This window comes from Pan troglodytes, chromosome X (genome assembly GCF_028858775.2).
Source record: "Pan troglodytes isolate AG18354 chromosome X, NHGRI_mPanTro3-v2.0_pri, whole genome shotgun sequence".
Lineage (NCBI taxonomy): Eukaryota > Metazoa > Chordata > Mammalia > Primates > Hominidae > Pan > Pan troglodytes.
The window spans coordinates 111,946,682-111,970,866 of NC_072421.2; positions in this window are offsets into that span (position 1 = coordinate 111,946,682).

Sequence of the window (24,185 nt, forward strand, 5' to 3'; positions counted from 1 at the left end):
TAAAAATCCAGTCCAGTTCATGACTTGTTTGGCAGCAACCCTGAGACACTTTACAGCCCTAGACCCTAAAAGGTCAAAAGGCCATCTTATTCTCAATATACATTTTATTACCCAATCTGCTCCCGACATTTAATAAAACTCCAAAAATTGGAATCTGGCCCTCAAACCCCACAACAGGACTTAATTAACCTCACCTTCAAGGTGTACAATAACAGAAAAAAGTTGCAATTCCTTGCCTCCACTGTGAGACAAACCCCAGCCATATCTCCAGCACACAAGAACTTCCAAATGCCTGAACTGCAGCAGCCAGGTGTTCCTCCAGAACCTCCTCCCACAGGAGCTTGCTACACGTGCCGGAAATCTGGCCACTGGGCCAAGGAATGCCGGCAGCCCGGGATTCCTCCTAAGCCGCGTCCCATCTGTGTGGGACCCCACAGAAAATCGGACTGTTCAACTCACCTGGCAGCCACTCCCAGAGCCCCTGGAATTCTGGCCCAAGGCTCTCTGACTGACTCCTTCCCAGATCTTCTCAGCTTAGCAGCTGAAGACTGACACTGCCCGATCGCCTCGGAAGCCCCCTAGACCATCACGGATGCCGAGCTTCAGGTAAGTCTCACAGTAGAAGGTAAGCCCATCCCCTTCTTAATCAATACGGAGGCTACCCACTCCACATTACCTTCTTTTCAAGGGCCTGTTTCCCTTGCCTCCATAACTGTTGTGAGTATTGACAGCCAGGCTTCTAAACCTCTTAAAACTCCCCAACTCTGGTGCCAACTTAGACAATACCCTTTTAAACACTCCTTTTTAGTTATCCCCACCTGCCCAGTTCCCTTATTAGGCTGAGACACTTTAACTAAATTATCTACTTCCCTGACTATTCCTGGACTACAGCTGCATCTCATTGCCGCCCTTCTTCCCAATCCAAAGCCTCCTTTGCGTCCTCCTCTTGTATCCCCCACCTTAACCCACAAGTATAAGATACCTCTACTCCCTCCTTGGCGACCGATCATGCACCCCTTACCATCTCATTAAAACCTAATCACCCTTACCCCACTCAACGCCAATATCCCATCCCGCAGCACGCTTTAAAAAGATTAAAGCCTGTTATCACTCGCCTGCTACAGCATGGCCTTTTAAAGCCTATAAACTCTCCTTACAATTCCCCCATTTTACCTGTCCTAAAACCAGACAAGCCTTACAAGTTAGTTCAGGATCCTGGCCTTATCAACCAAATTGTTTTGCCTATCCACCCCGTGGTGCCAAACCCATATACTCTCCTATCCTCAATACCTGCCTCTATAACCCATTATTCTGTTCTAGATCTCAAACATGCTTTCTTTACTATTCCTTTGCACCCTTAATCCCAGCCTCTCTTCGCTTTCACTTGGACTGACCCTGACACCCATCAAGCTCAGCAAATTACCTAGGCTGTACTGCCACAAAGCTTCACAGACAGCCCCCATTACTTCAATCAAGCCCAAATTTCTTCCTCATCTGTTACCTATCTCGGCATAATTCTCAAAAACACACGTGCTCTCCCTGCCAATCGTGTCCGACTGATCTCTCAAACCCCAGCACCTTCTACAAAACAACTCCTTTACTCCTAGGCATGGTTAGTGCGGTCAGAATTCTTGCACAAGAGCCAGGACCACACCCTGTAGCCTTTCTGTCCAAACAACTTGACCTTACTGTTAGCCTAGCCCTCATGTCTGCATGCAGCGGCTGCCGCTGCTTTAATACTTTTAGAGGCCCTCAAAATCACAAACTATGTTCAAATCACTCTCTACAGTTCTCATAACTTCCAAAATCTATTTTCTTCCTCATACCTGACGCATATACTTTCTGCTTCCCGGCTCCTTCAGCTATACTCACTCTTTGTTGAGTCTCCCACAATTACCATTGTTCCTGGCCTGGACTTCAATCCGGCCTCCCACATTATTCCTGATACCACACCTGACCTCCATGACTGTATCTCTCTGATCCACCTGACATTCACCCCATTTCCCCAAATTTCCTTCTTTCCTGTTCCTCACCCTGATCACGCTTGATTTATTGATGGCGGTTCCACCAGGCCTAATCGCCACACACCAGCAAAGGCAGGTTATGCTATAGTACAAGCCACCAGCCCGCCTCTTAGAACCTCTCATTTCCTTTCCATCGTGGAAATCTATCCTCAAGGAAATAACTTCTCAGTGTTCCATCTGCTATTCTACTACTCCTCAGGGATTATTCAGGCCCCCTGCCTTCCCTACACATCAAGCTCGAGGATTTGCCCCACCCAGGACTGGCAAATTAGCTTTACTCAACATGCCCTGAGTCAGATAACTAAAATACCTCTTAGTCTAGGTAGATACTTTCACTGGATAGGTAGAGGCCTTTCCTACAGGGTCTGAGAAGGCCACCACAGTCATTTCTTCCCTTCTGTCAGACATAATTCCTCAGTTTAGCTTTCCCACCTCAATACAGTCTGATAACAGATGAGCTTTTATTAGTCAAATCAGCCAAGCAGTTTTTCGGGCTCTTAGTATTCACTGAAACCTTTATATCCCTTATGGTCCTCCGTCTTCAAGAAAAGTAGAATGGACTAAAGCTCTTTTAAAAACACACCTCACCAAGCTCAGCCACCAACTTAAAAAGGACTGGGCAATACTTTTACCACTTTCCCTTCTCAGAATTCAGGCCTGTCCTCGGAATGCTACAGGGTACAGCCCATTTAAGCTCCTGTATAGACGCTCCATTTTTATTAGGCCCAGTCTCATTCCAGACACCAGACCAACTTAGACTGTGCCCCAAAAAAACTTGTCATCCCTACTATCTTCTGTCTAGTCATACTCCTATTCACCGTTCTCGACTACTCATACATGCCCTGCTCTTGTTTACACTGCCGGTTTACACTGTTTTTCCAAGACATCACAGCTGATATCTCCTGGTGCTATCCCCAAACTGCCACTCTTAACTCTTGGAGTAAATAAATAATCTTTGCTGGCAGGACTATGCTGAATCTCCTTAGGCACTCTCTGATCAGATATCCTGAGTCGTCCCAATTCTTAGACCTTTTATTCCTGTTTTTCTCCTTCTGTTATTCCATTTAGTTTCTCAATTCATCCAAAACCATATCCAGGCCATCGCCAATCATTCTATATGACAAATGTTTCTTCTAACACCCCCACAATATCACCCCTTACCACAAGACCTCCCTTCAGCTTAATCTCTCCCACTCTAGGTTCCCACGCAGCCCCTAATCCCGCTTGAAGCAGCCCTGAGAAACATCGCCCATTCTCTCTCCATACCACCCCCCCAAAATTTTCGCCGCCCCAACACTTCAACACTATTTTGTTTTATTTTTCTTATTAATATAAGAAAGCAGGAATGTCAGGCCTCTGAGCCCAAGCCAAGCCATCGCATCCCCTGTGACTTGCATGTATACATCCAGATGGCCTGAAGTAACTGAAGAATCACAAAAGAAGTGAATATGCCCTGCCCCACCTTAACTGATGACATTCCACCACAAAATGGCCGGTATTTATTTATTCCACCGGTAAATGGCCGGTCCTTGCCTTAACTGATGACATTACCTTGTGAAAGTCCTTTTCCTGGCTCATCCTGGCTCAAAAACCACCCCCACTGAGCACCTTGCGACCCCCACTCCTGCCCGCCAGAGAACAAACCCCCTTTGACTGTAATTTTCCTTTACCTACCCAAATCCTATAAAACGGCCCCACCCTTATCTCCCTTCGCTGACTCTCTTTTCGGACTCAGCCCGCCTGCACCCAGGTGAAATAAACAGCCATGTTGCTCACACAAAGCCTGTTTGGTGGTCTCTTCACACGGACGCGCATGAAAATAAATACTTACAATAGACGAAGAAAATGCAACATATATGCAAAAAGAGTGTTAGAAGCATAAGACCAAAGAGAAAACTACAAATATTAAAAACCATAACCAAGAGTACTTTCCTGAAATTAAAGAAGATTTGAAGTTACAAGTTACTTGAGACAATCAACCCTGAATGACCAATGTAAAGGTATGTTCTAGCAAAAGTCTCATCTACTGAAAATAAAACATCTTTTGGGAATACAAGTAAAAGTATCAAACAAAAGGGTTTTAAAAATTAGATTACCATTAGACTTGTTGACTACAATGCTTTAAACCAGAAATTCCTAAAGCAATTTAAGAAATTCAAATAATTTGTGAAACACAATACAAATTGTTGTGAATATGCAAGAATTCAGGAAATACTACACCTACAAGTTTTTCCTCGATAATCTACTGAAGAATAAGCTTCACATTACCAAAAACAATATTAAAATGGCTGTGAGCATTAAGTATATTCAGTTACATGATGAAGGTTAAATAATGGCGATAAGGACAAATGGGTATATGTAAATGATGTTGGCTCTTCCAACTGTGATATATTACAACTATTTAAAATGGTGGGGAGAAGAAGTAGATTCAATGTTGAGAGTTTAGGGATATAGTTGGAATTTGGGGAAGAAAGGAGAAGAAAAGAAAAGAGTTTTAGCTATTTTTAATAGTGCTTATTGTAAGAAATGAATAGAAGAACGTATCTTGAAAGAAGAGATACTATATAAGGGAATAACATAATGGCAATTATTAGAACAAAAAGTAAAATCTTCCTAAATACCAACATTAATACCTAAGAGAGGGAGAGAGAAATACCTAAGACGTGGAGAGAGAGGGAGAGAAAGGAGGGTGGAGGGTACAAAAAACCGTCTAGAGAAAAATTTTAGAGCTTGATAAAGAACAGAATCGAGACTAAATATATCACAGTTATTAATAAATACAAAAAATCATGACTTACAAATTAAAGGAACAATATGTTTTAGATTGACTAAAAAAGTAAAATCAAACTTACACTTTATACAAAGACACATCTAACATAAAGAAATTCAAAAGGTTAAAAATAAAAGATGCCAGTTTTCATACCAAACAAAAGTAAATGAAAAGAGAGTAACAGTCAAGAACTTGATAGCTAACAAGGTAGAATTCAGACTAAAAAGTAAGAGACAAATAAACACTTTAAATCAGTAAGTTTACGATTCAGAATGATGAGGCATTAATATTTCTGCATATAATATAAAAACAAAATTTTCTATAAATAGGAACTATAGTTGGTATGAAGATAAATAAACATAGACACACTAGTAATGGGATATATTAGTATGCCAATATCCAATTCACATGAAATGGACACAAATTTAGAAACTATAAAGAAGGTACAAACAGCATAATCAATATCATATGGATAAATATTATCCCTTGTGCCCTGAATTATAGAGAAGTTTTTGAAGTGCTTATAAAATCTTTCTGAAAACTGACTACATATAAGGGTGCTGTAAAAATGTCAATAATTCTAAAAAATCAAAATGTTATAGTTGGAATTCTCTATTGTCATAAAACAAGAAAATATATATTTAAAAAAATTTTTACCTAAATATATTTAAAAACGTGCTAGCAAACAACTCTTAGGTCAAAGTAGAAATATAAAACATAATTGGAGAATTTCTTGTAAATATCAATAATGAAATACAGCAAAAGCCATTATCAGAAGAAAAATATGCAATTCAATACCTATATAAACAGAACTGAAAAATAAAAATAAATAAATTACTCATGTTAAAAGACCAGAGAAAAAATGAAAAATAAACCAAAAGAAAAAATAATTAAGAAAATAATAAAATCAGATGTTAATGAGTTAGAAGATAGAAAACTGTAGAAATCATACGTAAAAAGGCAAGCAAGCAAGCTAGTTCATTGGGAAAAAGTCCAAAAGATTGATAAATCATTAAGTAACCTAATAAAGCAGAGAAAGGAGCCACAAGTGCAGATAAGTAGAAGTGACAAGTGGAAAATAACTATCAATTATTTTACGTGAGGCTATTTTGCATATATCTATGCAATTCCATTTTAAAATCTAGAAAAATAAATAATTCCTTGAAAATATAGTTTACCAAATTTAAGTCAAAATAAAAATACGATACAGACCATTTTTCATAGACAAATAGAGACAGTTGTAAAGAATTCACCTGCAAAAATGCACTAGACCTATATGGCTTCCCAGGGGAGTTCTACAAGACCTTTTAAAGATCTGCCCATCTTAAAGCTTCCAAAACTATTAAAGAGCATGTAAAAAGAAAAAAAATCCAAATTCACTTTATGTAGCAAATATAATATTAATATCCAAATGAAAACTATAGTCTGGTATCACTTATAAATATTTGATGCAAAATTCTTAAATAAAACATTAGCAAACAGAATCCAGAAACACATTGAAAAGTAACACATTATTTGGGATTACGTAACTAACTGGGGTTTATTTAGGAATGTAGTGGTGGTTCAACATTAAGAGAAAATTTACACAATTATCATATTAATAGAACTAGAAAGAAAAAAACATTATCATCTTTATAAGAAACCTAAATCTATATCACTAAATTCAGCAACCATTAATTTAATTTAATTTTTTTTTTTTTTTTTTTTGAGACACGTTCTCACTCCATCACCAAGGCTGGAGTGCAGTGGCGCAATCTCAGCTCACTGCAACCTCTGCCTCCCAGGTTCAAGCAATTCTCGTGCTTCAGCCTCCAGAGTAGCTGGGATTACAGGTGCGTGCCACCACACCTGGCTAGTTGTCGTATTTTTAGTAGAGACGGGGTTTTGCTTTGTTGGCCAGGCTGGTCTCGAACTCATGACCTGAAATGATCCACCTGCCTTGGCCTCCTAAAATGCTGGGATTACAGGCATGAGCCACCGTGCCCAGACAATTTTTAAAAATATTAAATTAAGTATAAATCAATGGATACTTTAATACACATGGCATCAGCCCCCAAACCAGTATATTTCTCAATTGGTAAACATCGGAGACTTCCCCCCGTTAAAGTACATTCACTATCTGCAGCACTACTCAATTTGCATTAGATGCATTAGCCAGTGTAGTTGTAAAAGAGAAAGCAATTGGGATATCTGAATCATATAGTAGCTTTTTGGTTTTTTTTTTTTTTGGTTTTTTAGTTTTTTGAGGAACCTCCGTACTGTTCTTCATGGTGGTTGCACTAATTTAAATTCCTGTCAACAGTATATTAAGATAACTCTTTCTTCACATCCTCACCAACATTTGTTGCTGCTAATCTTTTGGATAAAAGCCCTCTTAACTGGGGTGAGATGATATCTCATTGTAGTTTTGATTCGAATTTCTCTGGTGAGTAGTGATGTTGAGCATTTTTCCCACATACTTGGCTATTTGTATGTCTTCTTTTGAAAAATGTCTATTCAGATATTTTGCCCAGATTTTAATCAGATTGGTTTTTTCCTGTTGAGTTGTTTGAGCTCCTTATATATTTTGGTTATTAATCCCTTGTCAGATGGGTAGTTTGCAAATATTTTCTTCCCTCTGTTAGTTGTCGCTTCATTTTGTTGATAGTTTCCTTTGCTGTGCAGAAACTTTTTAGCTTGATGTGATCCTATTTATCCATTTTTGATTTGGTCGCCTATTCTTTTGAGGTCTTACTCAAGAAATCTTTGCCCAGACCAATGTCCAGAAGTGTTTACCCAATGTTTTCTTCTAGTAATTTCATAGTTTGAGGTCTTAGATTTAAGTGTTTAATCCATTTTAGTTTAATTTTTGTGTGCGGCAAAAGATAGGGGTCAGGTTTCACTCTTCTGCATCTGGATATCCAGTTTTCCGAACACTATTTATTGAAGAGATTGTCCTTTCCCCAGTGTATGTCCTGTTAGATGTATATCCAAAAGAAAGAAAATCATTATATTAAAGAGATATCTGCATTCCCATGTTTATTGCAGTGCTATTCACAAAGGCCAAGATGTAAAATCAACCTATGTACCCATCAATGGATGAATAGATAAAGAAAATGTGGTACATATACGTAATGGAAAATTATTCAGCCGTAAAAAGAATGAAACCTGTCATTTGCAACAATATAGATGGAGCTGGAGGACATTATGTTAAGTGAAATAAGCCAGGCACAGAGAGACAAATATCTCATGTTCTCACTCATATGTGGGAAAAAGAAAAAGAAAGAAAAAGAAAACGGAACTTATGGAGACAGAAACTAGAATGATGATTACCAGAGACTGGGAAGGGTAATGGGGAGGGAAAAATAGAATGGGGATGGTCAATGAGTATAAAAACACAGTTAGATAGAATAAATAAGATCTTGTATTCAGTAGCAAAATAAGGATGCTATAGTTAATAATTTATTTTATATTTAGAAATAACTAAAATAGTAGAATTAGAATATTCCTAACACAAAGAAATGATAACTGCTTAACATAATGGATACCCCAAATACCCCGATCATTACACGTTGTATGCCTGTATCAAAACATCATATATGCCCCATAAATATATACAGCTATCATGTGCCCATAATAATTAGAAATTAAAATTTTAAATAAATTTTAAAAATAAAAAGGGCAATTGAAAACATAAGTCTAGAAGAGATAAAATTATGGGTATCTCTACTTTCAGATGATATGATCCTATAGCTGAAAACCCAAAAAGAAACAATGCAAAATATTATAAATATTAAAAGAAATTAGTAAAGTAGCAATGTATAGTAAAGTTAACACATTGACCAAAACAGGCCTCATATATAAAACCAATCAGTTAGAAGATGTATAGGAAAAACAGACCATATTTACAACACTCATAAAATATTCATATGAACTTGACAGGTTGTACATAAAGCATAGGGTTTCTTAATTTATGAGGAAGTGTATAAAATACGCCTGAAAACAAACAAGTAAACTTGAACAAACTGATGACTTTACATTATAAACATGTAAATTATTCCCAAGTTAACTTATAAAATTACTATCAGGTGTTTTGTGTGCTAGACAAGTTATTCGTACAGTTCATTTAGAAAAATAAATAAGCACAGATGTCCAGAAAATTTGCTAAAAGGAAGAACTGGACGGAGTGGGGCAGAAAGTGGCCAGCCATACCAAAATATAAAATATGGTATAATACCTTTCTACCAAAAACAGAGAGACTATGCAATAGAGAACATTCTGAAGGAGACCCAAATACCTACTATCCAATGTAGTATATGCTGAGGCTAGTTTCTCAAATCAGTGAGAAAGAGAAGAATTTTTAATAAGTGATGTTTGGGCCACTTGGTAATATAAAAAATGATGGAACTGGATCCATTTTCTTCACACATTAGACCAGGATAAATTCCAAATAGATCTGATATCTATTTATTAAAAATTACTCAGGCTCAGTGGCTCATACATGTCCTTTCCCCAATGTATGTTCTGCTAGGTGTGTATCCAAAAGAAAGAAAATCAGCATATCGAAGAGATATCTTCACTTTCATGTTTATTGCAGTCCTATTCACAAAGGTCAAGATATAAAATCAAACTACGTGTCCATCAATGGGTGAATTGATAAAGAAAATGTGGCACATATACACAATGGAAAATTTTCAGCCATAAAAAGAATGAAATCCTGTCATTTGCAACCATTTCCTTGCAAATGACATTTTGTTGCAACCATTTTGTTGCAACCAAATGATATTTTGTTGCAAATGACAGGATTTCATTGGAATTACATGCTGAAATTCCAGTACTTTGGGAGACCGATGGGAGAGGATAGCTTGAGGCCAGGAGTTCAAGAACAGACCGGTCACCATAGCAAGAGCCTCTTTCTACAAAAAATTTTAAAAATTATCCAGGCATGGTGCCATGTACCTGTAGTCCCAGCTACTTGGAAGGCCAAGGCGGGTGGGTCACTTGAGCCCAGGAGTTTGAGGATGCAGTGAGCTATTTCAGGCCACTGCACTCCAGCGTGGTAACCAAGCTAGACCTTGTCTCTAAAAAAAAATTAAACATTAAAAAATTGAAAAATGAAAACATTTGAGTATGAGAAGGAAACATTGGCAAATTTCAGTATAACCTGACAGTCAGAAACTCTTTACTATTAATAAAAATCCAAAAGCAATAAAATACTGAAAAATATTAAAATAAAAATGTGTACAAAAAATAAGCAGAATTTTTCAAAATACATGACAGATAGGGAAATGTATTCTCAACATACCTAACAATGAGTTAATATCCCTATTATGTTAAAAGCTTTTGGAAATTGAGAAAAAATTTTAATTAATAGCAAAGATGGGAATAGTAGTTACACAGAAATATAAATATAGAAAGCCCTAAAACATGAAAAGATGATCAACTTTGCCTATATTAAAAGAAATATCAAAGTGAGCAAAGTGATATTACATATCATTTTTCACTTTACTGATTGGTAAAACACCAAAACTTTTACAACAAAGTCTATTGGTACTATAATCACTCACATATTACTGATATTGAGTCGTAATACTATAAACTAGGTGAAGAAGAGTTTGACAATATCTAGCAAAATTTCATATATGCATTTTCCTATTGAACCAAGAATGCCACTTGTAAGAGACAGCCCCAGAATACACTGCCAAATATATGAAAAGTCATGCGCAAGGCTATTCATTTCAACATTATTTGTAATATCAATGAACTGGTTGCAACTCAAATTCCATTAATAAGTAATCAACTGAATAAAGTGTAATACATACACACAATGGAGTGCTATGCAGAGTTTGAAATTGAAATGAAGATTTCTTTTCTACTAAGGAGTGATCCCAATGATATAATATTGAGAGAAACACAGAAAGAAAAAGAGGAAAAGAATAAATAGATGGAGGGAGAGAGGAAGGAAGAAGGAAAAGAGGAAGGAAAGGAGGAAAGAAAGGAAGGGAGAAAGGAAGGGGAGGAGACACTGATATGATATGCTACATTTGAGAAAGGGGACAGTGGATATAGGTAATCGATGCATTAGGATTAGATTAATGGAAGTTCAATGATATAGAGATACTAAAAAAATTAAATTTATTTTTGAAAAAGATTACGTAGAGGGACTGGAGAAGACAATAAGAAGGGATCAGATATGAAAGTTAAATATCTCAGAATGTACCCTTATTTAGAGTTTTGACTTTGAAATCATTTAATTCTTTTTCATAATTGAAAACATAACTAAATAAAAAGTTAAAAAAAGAAATTCTTATAAGTCAAAAACAAACTAAAACAATGAACCTAATAATATACCAAATGGATGTCTTCACCTACACAGGGAAAAATAATTTCAAGCAACCTTACAAAACAGTATTTTGAATGTAGATCCCTATATATGAAGATATATGAAGGGAAAATAATAAAAAATCTTCAACTGTTTTTAGCTGTCTTATTGTTGATGATTATGTTAGTATTGCTGTTTTGAATCTCTTGTACATTGTAGGATAAAGCAAATAAGCAATACTGCTAATGTTGCGAATACTGACTTTTCATCGTAAGAGAAGAGATAGAAATCAGACCAGTTAAGCAGAAGCCTTGCAATATTACATTTGAATAGGAAATATCAGTATGAGCTCATGATTTGTTTTTCTCTTTCTTATTTTAAAAATATATACTTTCTCGGCCAGGTGCAGTGGTTCACACCTGTAATCCCAGCACTTTTGGAGGCCAAGTAGGGCAGATCACTTGAGGCCTGGAGTCTGAGACCAGCCTGAGTAACATGGCAAAACCCCATCTCTACTAGAAATATGAAAATCAGCAGGGCGTGGTGACACGCCTGCAATCCCAGCTACTCAGGAGGCCGAGGCACGAGAATCGCTTGAACCCAGGAGACGGAGGTTGCAGTGAGCCGAGATCATGTCACTGCACTCCAACCTGGGTGATAGAGTGGGATTCTGTCTCAGAAAAATAAATAAATAAATACACACTCACACACACACACACACACACACACATATATATATACACACACACATACATACATATATACTGTCTAGCTCTTTTCAATGAAAGGGACCAGAAGAAATGGCAGTGCTGTAGCAATGAACACCCCTAGATCCCAGATTGTGGTATTCAAAGACCATCTTTTATTAAAAGAGTTCCTTGAAGAAATTGTGTTTCCAGATCTGAGGAATAAAATATGCACAAAAGACCAAATGACTTCTCCAGTTAGAAAGTTAGGAATTTTTATTTTATTTATTTATTTATTTATTTATTTATTTATTTATTTATTTAAGAGAGTTTTGCTCTGTTGCCCAGGCTAGAATCTTGGCTCACTGCAACCTCTGCCTCCCGGGTTCAAGCAATTCTCCCACCTCAGCCTCCCCAGTAGCTGGGACTACAGGTGTGTACCACCATGCCCGGCTAATTTTTGCATTTTTAGGAGAGACAGGGTTTCACCATGTTGGCCAGGCTGATCTCAAACTCCTGACCTCAGTTGATCCAGCTGCCTTGGCCTCCCAAAGTGCTGAGATTACAGGCATGAGCCACTGTGCTTGGCCTTGAAAGTCAGGAAATTTTGAAAGATTACTGGTGTTGTTTCAAAAAGACACTACCCTGAGATGAGACAATTAGTTTATCACAAGGGATAATGACAATTAGTTAAAATACAGCAAATAAATAAAAGTCCATGCATTCATACTTACACTTTTAAAAATGATCATTGATCACTTCAGGAGATTGTTGAGTCACCAACTCATTATTTTGAAAATTGGCAAAAAGGAAAGAAGCATTTAGCCTGCCTTTCACATGTTAACAATTTCAAAAGATTGAAATCATTGATGAGGGAAAGTTTTTCTTTACAGATGAATTCCAGCTAATGAATTCGGAAGAAATAATAGAACTAAAAAATCACTATTTTGCAATACCTAATGAAATAATGGATAGGGGCAATAACCATAAATGGCTGCTATACTCTTTTGTTGAAATGTTGATTGCAAACTTTACGTTGGTGTTACAGGTTGAGTTGTATTCCCTCAAAACTCATATCTCGAAGTCTTAGCGCCCAGTATCTATCAGAATGAGCTCTTATTTGGAATTACGGTTGCTGCAGATGTAATTAGTTAGATGAGGTCATAGTGGAGTAGCATGAATCCCTAATCCAATATGACTGGTGTCCTTATAAAGAGGGAAGGTTTGGAAATTTGGAGAGACACACAGGGAGAATACCATGTGAAGGTGAAGGCTCAGATTGGGGTGATGCCTCTACAAGCCAAAAAATACTCAAGATTTCCAGAAAACCATAAGAAGCTAGGCGAAAGGCTTGGAACAGATTCTTTCTCACAGCCCTCAGAGGGAACCAAGCCTGCTGGTACCTTAATCTTGGACTTAATTATCAACCAAGGATTTATACTCTGATAAACTACTCTTAAAAATGACCATCAAATAGATTTTCAAACAAAGAAAAAGTGATATACATTATTCATAGTAATGTGCTGGTAAAATTTTAGCCACTGCCTGTGGAGAAGGGAGGTGTTACCAATATGAAGGTCACTGAACACAGATTTGGGAAGAGATATGCATTAATACAACATTTTATAACATTTCCAACATGCAGATAAAATAGATATAAACAATCTCAAGACCACAGATCATAGAAAAATCTAGTAAAATAATTCAGAAGATTAAGTTTTAAATATTTATTACCTTTCTTTTAAATACAATTGATTTAGTTGCAAGCGTACCTAATTCGAATGGCTGTTTTACAACCAGCTTGCAAAATTGCTGAAAATCTAGTAGTTGGCTCTTGTTAACTGATACACACCAGCTCATGCACAACACCAGTTATTACCAAGAAATGTTTACTAGAGGAACTTGTAGAGAATGTTAATCCTCCCCAAATTTAGTTCTGAGATACAAAAGCAATGATTTGCAAAGAAATTGGTAGCCATATGAGAAAATGTAGACAAATATTGATAATTATGCCTACTTTGGTGGATAACAAAACAAGATAAAACTAAAAAAGAAGCTCACAATAATAATACCAAAGATTTGAGAAGTGAAATTCCTTAAAATTTTCTAGAATTTTTGTGTAATTCTGGAGAAGAGAGACATTAGATTTTGATATGTGTTTCATGTTAAAATTTTAATTAAAAACTATTATAAAGAAACAGAATATATAACTGCTAAAACAATAAAGAGGAAAAATTAACTGAGCAAACAAACAAAATAGCTTGAACAAGGCACGGAAGGAGACCAAAATAAGCATAGAAATATATGCTAAATAGAAAAGACCAGTTTTCACTACCTATAAAATCCTGTGATGACAGTAGTCACAACAAATAGAATTGAAATGAACAAACCAACTTTTAAAAAGCACACCTTCTTAGGTTGGACTTTGTAAAAATGTAGCTATATGTTATTGTCAACAAACATGCTTAAAACATAAGGACATAGAAAAACCAAATTTAACGAATGCGAAAAGATGTACCAGAAAAATACTTCTGAAGGAAACTCAATGCAGTCAGGTTAATCGCTCTGTGCCTAAATATTCTCATATTGGAAGCACAAATAATAAAAAATTGGATCTTAGAAGGTTCTTTTGAAAGGTTTCATTGAATTAATATATAAGCACTTACAGTATAGTGTGTAATGTAGTGAATGCTTGATCAAATTTAGCTATCATTATTCTGTCACACACATTGAACACATTCAAAAATTAGTCATCCATATCATAATCCATATCATAAACCATCTCATTAACTACAATGCAATTTAAATACCACTGCTAAAATGTCCCCATATTTTGGGGATATTTAATGACAGCAACAATAGCATATTTCTAACTAATCCATGAATAAGAGAAGAAATTATGAGAATTTTTAAAACGTGCAAAACTCAAATATGAAAAATAATGAAAGATAAAACTCACTGGATGCAACAAAGATTACATATACATAAATGCACAACTTCAAATACTTTCATGAGGAAAAGAGAAAGGCTAAAACTAATGAACTAGACAGTTAGAAGTTGGGACAAGAAAATTGAATAAGCACGAAAGTACTAGTAGAAGATAATGAAGATAAGAGCAGACATTAGAGAAATAGAAAACAAAAAGGACACAATCAAAAGAATTAACACAACCAAAAAATTGTTCATGAAAAAGCATAATGAAGTAGATGAACCTCCAACAAGATCAGTCTAGTGAAATAAAAGGGATCCTTCTACATGTAAGGTAGAGATTTAAAATATGAATATAATGCTATAGAAAATACGTCAATTAATTTGAAAATTTAGATAAAATGGGCAAGTTTCTAAATAAATGCATTTTAAAAATATTAACATTTTAGTTAAATGACATACAATGTAAAACAAAAAGCTAATGTTTATTTAAATATAGTTTTTTTCTTTTACAGAAAGTGCAGAAATAATCAGGTCAGAACTAGAGAGGCAGCTCAGAGGCATTATCAGAGACGCAGGGCTATATCCTTTATTCTAACATCCTAGTATATGGCTGCCGTCTTCAGGGCCAGCTCATCGTTGAAAATGGAGTTCAAGTCATCTGGTCTGAGTTTCAGGCCAGCAGATGGAGAAAAAGCAGAAGAAGCCAAAGAAAGGTCTTCTGTCTCCTAAACTAGCTTTCTTAAAGGAGTCATCCTGAAAGTCCCATACTGCACTCTGATTTGCAATTAATTGGCCTAAATCTAGTCATTTGGCTACAAGGAAGAATGAGAAAATGTCCTTTGTTCAAGGTGGTATTGTGTGTATTTTGTATATAGGAGTTCTGTTACTTAACTGGAAGGAAAGTATGAATGATTATTAGAAACTACAACACTTAAAAATAGACTTAAAATAGGAAGTTTAACAGATCTGGCCGGGTGCGGTGGCTCATGCCTGTAATCCCAGCACTTTGGGAGGCCGATGCAGGCTGATCATTTGAGGTCAGGAGTTCCAGACCAACTTGGCCAACATAGCGAAACCATGTCTCTCCTAAAAATACAAAAATTAGCCGGGCATGATGGTGCGCTCCTGTAGTCCCAGCTACTCGGGAGGCTGAGGGAGGAGAATTGCTTGAACCTGAGAAACAGAGGTTGTAGTGAGCTGAAATCGCACCACTGCACTCCAGCTTGGGTGACAGAGCAAGACTCCGTCTCAAAAAAAAAAAAAGAAAAAAAAAAGAAAAAAAAGAAAGTTTAATGGATACCTATACCCATTAAATAACCTAAACCAGCAGTTTAAAATCATTTTCCCCATAAATACATACACTAGGTCTAGATAGCTTTACATAGAGCTCTACCTTTAACACCAAGACAGAAGATTAAAATTTATACACATTATTCCAGATAAGAGAAAAAAAGCCTTCTTCTCAACTCATTTTACAAGGTTAATATAACTTCATACTGAAACCAAAATACAGGGACTGCATAGAAAAGAGAAATTACAGGTTAATCACACCAAATAAAGATAAAACTATTCTAAATAAAATATTAATAAGATGAATACAGCTTTATTTTTATATGTATATTTGTGTGTCTACATATTATGTGTGAACTTAATTCTAGGAATAATAATAAATGACATTAGACAATAATACACCCACCACATGACCACATTAAAGAAAAATATCTTTATGATTAGGAGAAAACTCATCTGATATAATTCATTTAACAGGAATATGATAGATCTTGGCAAAGCAGAAATCAAAGGAAATGTGAAAGGTACACTGCAAACGAAAAGATTTTAGGGAGTGGGAAAAATGGGGAGATGTTAGTCAAATAAAACAAGCTCTCAGTTATAAAATGAGTAAGCTCTAAAAAAGCAAATATACAGCACGGTGACTATAGTTAATAATACTGTATTGTTTACTTGAAATTTACTAATAAGGCAGTTTTAGTGGCCACGTACACAGCACACATACACATACACACACACACCTATCAACAATAATGGATGTGCTAATTAATTTGACTGTGATAATCAGTACGCAATGTATACACATATAAATCATCACGTTGTATACCTTGGATATATACATTTTTATTTGTTAGTTAAATATTTCTTTTTATTTTATTTCCAACTTTTATTTTAAGTTCAGTTGTACATGTGCAGGATGTGCAGGATGTGCAGGTTTGTTACATAGGTAAATGCATGCCATGGTGGTTTGCTGCACAGGTCATCCCATTGCCTATGTATTAAGCCCAGCATCCATTAGCTCTGATGCTCTCCCTCCTCACCCCGCCCACCCTCCGACAGGCCCCACTGTGTGTTGTTCCCCCACCACCACCCACGTATCCATGTGTTCTCATCATTCAGCTCCCATTTATGAGTGAGAACATGTGGTATTTGGTTTTCTGTTCCTGTGTTAGTTTGCTGAGGATAATGGCTTCCAGCTCCATCCATGTCCCTGCAAAGGACATGATCTCATTCCTTTTTATGGCTGCATAATATTCCATGGTGTATATGTAACACATTTTCTTTATCCAGTCTTATTATCCATGGGCATTTAAGTTGTTGATTCCATGTTTTGCTATTGTGAATAGTGTTGAAACAAACATATATGTGAATGTATCTTTATAATAGAATGATTTATATATTCCTTTGTGTCTATGCCCAGTAATGAAATTGCTGATCAAATGGTATTTCTGCCTCTAGATCTTTGAGGAATCGCCATACTGTCTTCCATAATGGTCAAACTAATTTACACTCCCACCAACATTGTAATAGCATTCCTTTTCCTCCACACCCTTGCCAGCATCCGTAGCTTTTTGATTTTTTAGTAATAGCCATTCTGATTAGTGTGAGATAGTATCTCATTGTGGTTTTGATTTGCATTTCTCTAATGATCAGTGATGTTGAGCTTTTTTTCATGTTTGTTGGCCGCATGTATTTTTCTGAGGAATGTCTGTTCATGTCATGTGCCCACTTTTTAATGGGGTTGTTTTTTTCTTATAAATTTGTTTAAGCTCCTTGTAGATACTGGATATTAGACCTTTGTCAGATGCATAGATTGCAAAATTTTTCTCCCATTCTGTAGGTTGTCTGTTCACTCTGATGATAGTTTATTTTGCTGTGCAGAAGCTCTTTAGTTTAATTAGATCCCATTTGTCAATTTTTGCTTTTGATGCAATTGTTTTTGGTGTCTTCATTATGAAATCTTGCCCATACTTATGTCCTGAATGGTATTGCCCAGATTTTCTTTTAGGGTTTATACTTTAAGTTTTAGGGTACATGTGCACAATGTGCAGGTTAGTTACATATGTATACATGTGCCATGTTGGTGTGCTGCACCCATCAACTCGTCATTTAACATTAGGTATATCTCCTAATGCTATCCCTCCCCTCTCCCCCTACCCCACAACAGTCCCCGGTGTGTGATGTTCCCCTTCCTGTGTCCATGTGTTCTCATTGTTCAATTCCCACCTATGAGTGAGAACATGCGGTGTTTGGTTTTTTGTCCTTGCGATAGTTTGCTGAGAATGATGGTTTCCAGCTTCATCCATGTCCCTACAAAGGACATGAACTCATCATTTTTTATGGCTGCACAGTATTCCATGGTGTATATGTGCCACATTTTCTTAATCCAGTCTATCATTGTTGGACATTTGGCTTGGTTCCAAGTCTTTGATATTGTACAAGAAAAAAACAAACAGCCCCATCAAAAAGTGGACGAAGGATATGAACAGACACTTCTCAAAAGAAGACATTTATGCAGCCAAAAGACACACGAAAAAATGCTCATCATCACTGGCCATCAGAGAAATGCAAATTAAAACCACAATGAGATACCATCACATACCAGTTAGAATGGCGATCATTAAAAAGTCAGGAAACAACAGGTGCTGGAGAGGATGTGGAGAAATAGGAACACTTTTACACTGTTGGTGGGACTGTAAACTAATTCAACCATTGTGGAAGTCAGTGTGGCAATTCCTCAGGGATCTTGAACTAGAAATACCATCTTTTAGGGTTTTTATAGTTTGGGGTTTTACATTTAAGTCTTCAATCCAACCTGAGTTGATTTTTGTATATGGTGTAAGGAAGGGGTCCAGTTTCATTTTCTGCATATGGCTAGCCAGTTCTCCCAGGACCATATGTTAAATAGGAAATCCTTTCCCATTGCTTGTTTTTGTCAGGTTTGTGGAAGATCAGATGGTTGTAGGTGTGCAATCTTATTTCTGGGTTGTGTATTCTATTCCATTGGTCTATGTGTCTCTTCTTGTACTAGTACCATGTTGTTTTGGTTATGGTAGCCTTGTAGTATATAATAGTTTGAAGTCAGGTAGCATGATGCCTCCAGCTTTGTTCTTTTTGCTTAAGATTGTATTGGCTATTCGGGCTCTTTTCTGGTTCCATATAATTTTTTAAATACTTTTTTCTAATTCTGTGAAGAATGTCAATGGTAGTTTAATGAGGTTAGCGTTGAATCTATAAATTGCTTTGGGAAGTATGGCCATTTTTACGATATTGAAATTTTTAAAAAAATTAGTTTACTATAGAATTTTACAAAATAACACAGATTTCAGAAGAACTGGCTCTTAAAAACAAACAGGTAGTTTAGGAAATGCAAAATTACCCCAGTTACAGTCAGATTCTTCATGGTAGAGAGACAAGTTTTCTTATACCATTATGAATGGACTTCACAATTCAGTATTGTCAATTTTGGAATAAAGACATGTGCAAGAGTGTTCATAAAAAATTGCTCTAAATTTTAAAAACTACAAAAAACACTTAAATGTCCATCAATAGGAGAAGACATAAGTTATGATTTTATTCATGCAATGGAATACTATATAGCAATGTAAATATTACACAATTATACCCATAAATACAAATGCCAAAAACAGAAAAAAGCAAATTGCATAAAAGCGCATATGGAATAAATCCATTTAAACTAAGTTTTAAAACATTTGGAGTAACATTATTTGGAGACACATATATATGTAGTAAAAGTATAAAAATAAATATTAAAAATAAATACAAAATTCATGATAGTTTTCTGGAGGACAGAGGGGCAATTGAGGGGGATAAAGGGGAATGTGACTAGAGAGTGGAGGGTACACAAGTGGTTCAACAGTATTTGTACTGTATTATATATTTTTAAATTTTTTTAATTTTTAATTTTTATGGGTTCATGTAGGTGTATATATTTATGAAGTACATAAGATGGGTTGATACAGGCATGCAATGTGTACGATGGGGTATTCATCTGCTCAAGTAATTTATCCTTTGTGCTACAAGCAATCCAATTATACTCTAATTTTAGTTATTTTAAAGTGTACAATTAAATTAATTATTGACTATATCACCCTGTTGTGCTATCAAATACTAAGTCTTAATCATTCTAACTATTTTTTTGTACCCATTAACCATCACCACCTTGTCTTAACACCCCAACCACCCATCCCAGACTCTGGTAACCATCCTTCTTCTCTCTATGTCTATGAGTTCAATTGTTTTGATTTTTAGATCCAACATATAAGTGAGAACATGTGATGTCTGTCTTTCTGTGCCTGGCTTATTTCACTTAACGTAATGATCTCCCATTTCATCCATGCTGTTGCAAATGACTGGATCTCATTCATTTTTATGGTTCAATTGCTCCACTGTGTATATGTACTACATTTTCTTTACCCATTCATCTGTTGATGGACACTTCCAATCTTGCCTCTTGTGACCAGAGTGGCAACAAACGTGGAAGTACACTGCATTATATTTTAAGTCACTTAGTTGGAACTCAGATGCTCATTACGTTATTCTTTATGCCTTTTTGTATATACAAAGCATACATAATATATAACACATTCATATTTGTGAAATGAAGTGTAAATTGTGAGATTTTGATATAAGGGATAGGATTAAGAATAAGCTGTTGAATTTGGCCAGGTCATTGGTGATCTTTCAGAAAGTGATTTCCATAGAATGATAGAGCCAGAGGCCAGATTGTAAAGGTCGAAGAAATATTTTCAAGGCAAGGAAGTAAAAGCATTGAGTGCATTTTAGTATTCCTAGAAGTTTGCTCCAAAAGTATCTATACAATTAGAGGGTAGGAAAGTCAAGGCATGGATTTTTAAAGCAGGAGATTGTAGATGTAAGCTGAGGAAAACAAACAAAGTAACAAATAAATCTTTGAATAGGAAAAAGTCCAAATCCTAAGAGTGATATTTGATGGGCCCAGATAGTGGATCCATTCAATACGGTGGCAGTTTCACCTTGAGAAAGAGGAGAGTTTCTACTCTGAACTTCTAATAGTAGAGAGGAGAGAAAAAAGATACAGACACAGATACCAATTACGGTTGTTGAGCATCATGTATTTAAAAAAAAAAAAACTTCTGGGGATGATGGGGCCAACCTTCAAAGGAGTAAATTAATAACATTTATCAAACAGTCAAAATATGACTATTGTATACATGCAAATGTAAACACACAGGCTATATTTATGGGTCTAAATGTTTCTTAAAATGATAAAACTTCTCATATAGTACAATCTATAATGAGAGTATAAATCCTTTTTCTTAATACAAGCATAAAAATTATTTCTCTTAGATAACTTTATTCAGACAAAAATGTATATTAGGGTTTAAATAATGCCGTGGTATTTGTGGTACTTTGCACACATCCTGTTAAATTTAAGGTCCCGGGAAGGCTCTGTGTTCTTTTTGAGATTTTTGCTGCTAGATGGTGATGCTGAGAAATAAGGACTTCAAAAAGGTCTCTGATAACAACCACTTTCCATCAGGGGATTTTCATCAGATTATGAGCTGTTTATCCCTGTTACAATAAATATTGCTGTGACTTTAGTATCCAATTATTAAGTAGCCAAATTTATGAAGAGAATAATAATATGCCACCCCAAAATATGTCACTTTGACATAAGGATTATTTTGAGCTGAAAGCAATTAAGAAGCAACAAACACAGAGCCCCTTGACCTCCCTCATCTGCCTAAAAGCAGATGATAAATTTCCCTTTGTGAAGATGTTCTTCCTTCCTTCTCCAATGCAAGTAGGGGAATGACCTTTATCATGGGAGGCAGAAATCCAGCACTGAGATGAGTCCACATGAATAAACCTTATTAAAATAATTCTTATTTTCCATTAGTTTCCCCCATATATTTACCTTCCCACAATTTCCCACCTCTAGACGTTCAAATCTCTTTTCCTTTATTTTGTCACTTCTCCACAATTTATCACCCCTTGTTAAAATGACATATAAGCTCGTGGGTCTAACCACTTCTTTGGGTCTTCATTTCTTTTCCATGAAAGCCTCTATGTGTGTAAAAATTAAAATATTAACATTAAACAAAATTTGTATGCCTTTTCTTCTGTTAATCTGTCTTTTGTCAGTTTAATTTATAGGCCCTAGTAGCAGAGCATGTTTCCTTTCCAAATGTATACTAACAGGAGAAAACATTCATAAAAGTTCTTTGGGTATGGTGACTCTTGTGAATTTTGTTTTGAGTACTCATTGGTTATTGACCCATTCCCTCCCAGGGGTAGCCATAATTTTCCTTTGTCTATACACTTTGTGCCATTTGTCATAAGAAAGAGAATTACATGGCGGAACATAGGCATGGGCCCTAAAAGCCTGTTGTTCAAACTGGCCTCATAAGACTGGTGAGTTTATGGTTCTTACTGGGCCAGTGTCCATTTGGACACTGTGCGTCTCCAATTAATAAATAAATGAGATTCTCCTTCTGTCTGGTTTTATGTCCTTAGAGCTAGACTTAGATCCAGTAAAATCTTTCTCTCTCTCGCTCTGATTTTCTGCCTGCCGGGGGTATAGGTTGTCAGGTCTGCGTGTACAGGTGGCCAGACATCAGGCTAGGGGCCCAAGACATGTGCCTACTCGTTGTGCCAGCTCTCAGGGGGAGTTTGTCTAAATAAAAGATATTGGTGCATAAGGGGCCCTTGTAATCTCTTTCCTCATTGTCTTATTAGTGCTGGGAAAGTCCCATTTCAGTGTTGCCTGCCCAGTATCACAGATTAGCAGGTCCATGATAAGAGGCATCTGACTTTCATGGAAGACTGGATCACAAACACCATTCATATTACCTGTGGCAATGGGAATCTTAGCTTTCTTTCTTTTTGGAGTGACTTTGAGTCATGGGAGTACATCTTTTACACACTTTTTGAGGACTTCTTTTGCATCCATGGTTAAGCCATAAAAGGCTTATTGGTTTTAAGTCATAAAAAGGCTTTTTGGTTTTGGTTTTGAGTCACATTGGAATAGGTATACCTTTAGAAAAGAAAAAGGTTGGTGGGGGTGGTGTGTGGAAGGGTCAGAAGAGTGTCATGGTTGTCCTGAAAAACTCCCTTAACAATCTTAGGAGGCAGATATCAGACTTGGAACAAAAGTTAAGAATTACAAAAATCACCCTGGCTTACAGGGCATACAAATTACTTACATAAATGCTGACAGGTAGAAAATAACTGGCCAGGCCAGGTGTGGTGGCTCATGCCTGTAATCCCAGCACTTTGGGAGGCTAAGGCGGTGGATCACCTGAGGTCAAGAGTTCGAGACCAATCTGGCCAACATGATGAAACCCCATCTCTACTAAAAATACAACAAATTAGCCGGGCATGGTGGCAGGTGCCTGTAACCCCCATTACTTGGGAGGCTGAGACAAGAGAATCACTTGAACCCAGGAGGTAGAGGTTGCAGTGATCCAAGATCACACCATTGCACTCCAGCCTGGGCAACAGAGCCAGACTCTGTCTGAAAACAAACAAACAAATAATAATAATAATAAAACAAAAAAAAAAGAAAATAACTTTGGCCGAGGCAAGTAAATACTGGAAAGGCTGCTGAAAGAGGATGAAGGAGCTCTCAACATTAAAATATCTCACAGAAAATTTTCTCCCATTTTGTAGGTTGCCTATTCACTCTGATGGTAGTTTCTTTTGCTGTGCAGAAGCTCTTTAGTTTAATTAGCTCCCATTTGTCAATTTTGGCTTTTGTTGCCATTGCTTTTGGTGTTTTAGACATGAAGTCCTTACCCATGCCTATGTCCTGAATGGTAATGCCTAGGTTTTCTTCTAGGGTTTTTATGGTTTTAGGTCTAACGTTTAAGTCTTTAATCCATCTTGAATTAATGGGAGAAAATTTTCGCGACCTACTCATCTGACAAAGGGCTAATATCCAGAATCTACAATGAACTCAAACAAATTTACAAGAAAAAAACAAACAACCCCATCAAAAAGTGGGTGAAGGACATGAACAGACACTTCTCAAAAGAAGACATTTATGCAGCCAAAAGACACATGAAAAAATGCTCATCATCACCGGCCATCAGAGAAATGCAAATCAAAACCACAATGAGGTACCATGTCACACTAGTTAGAATGGCAATCATTAAAAAGTCAGGAAACTACAGGTGCTG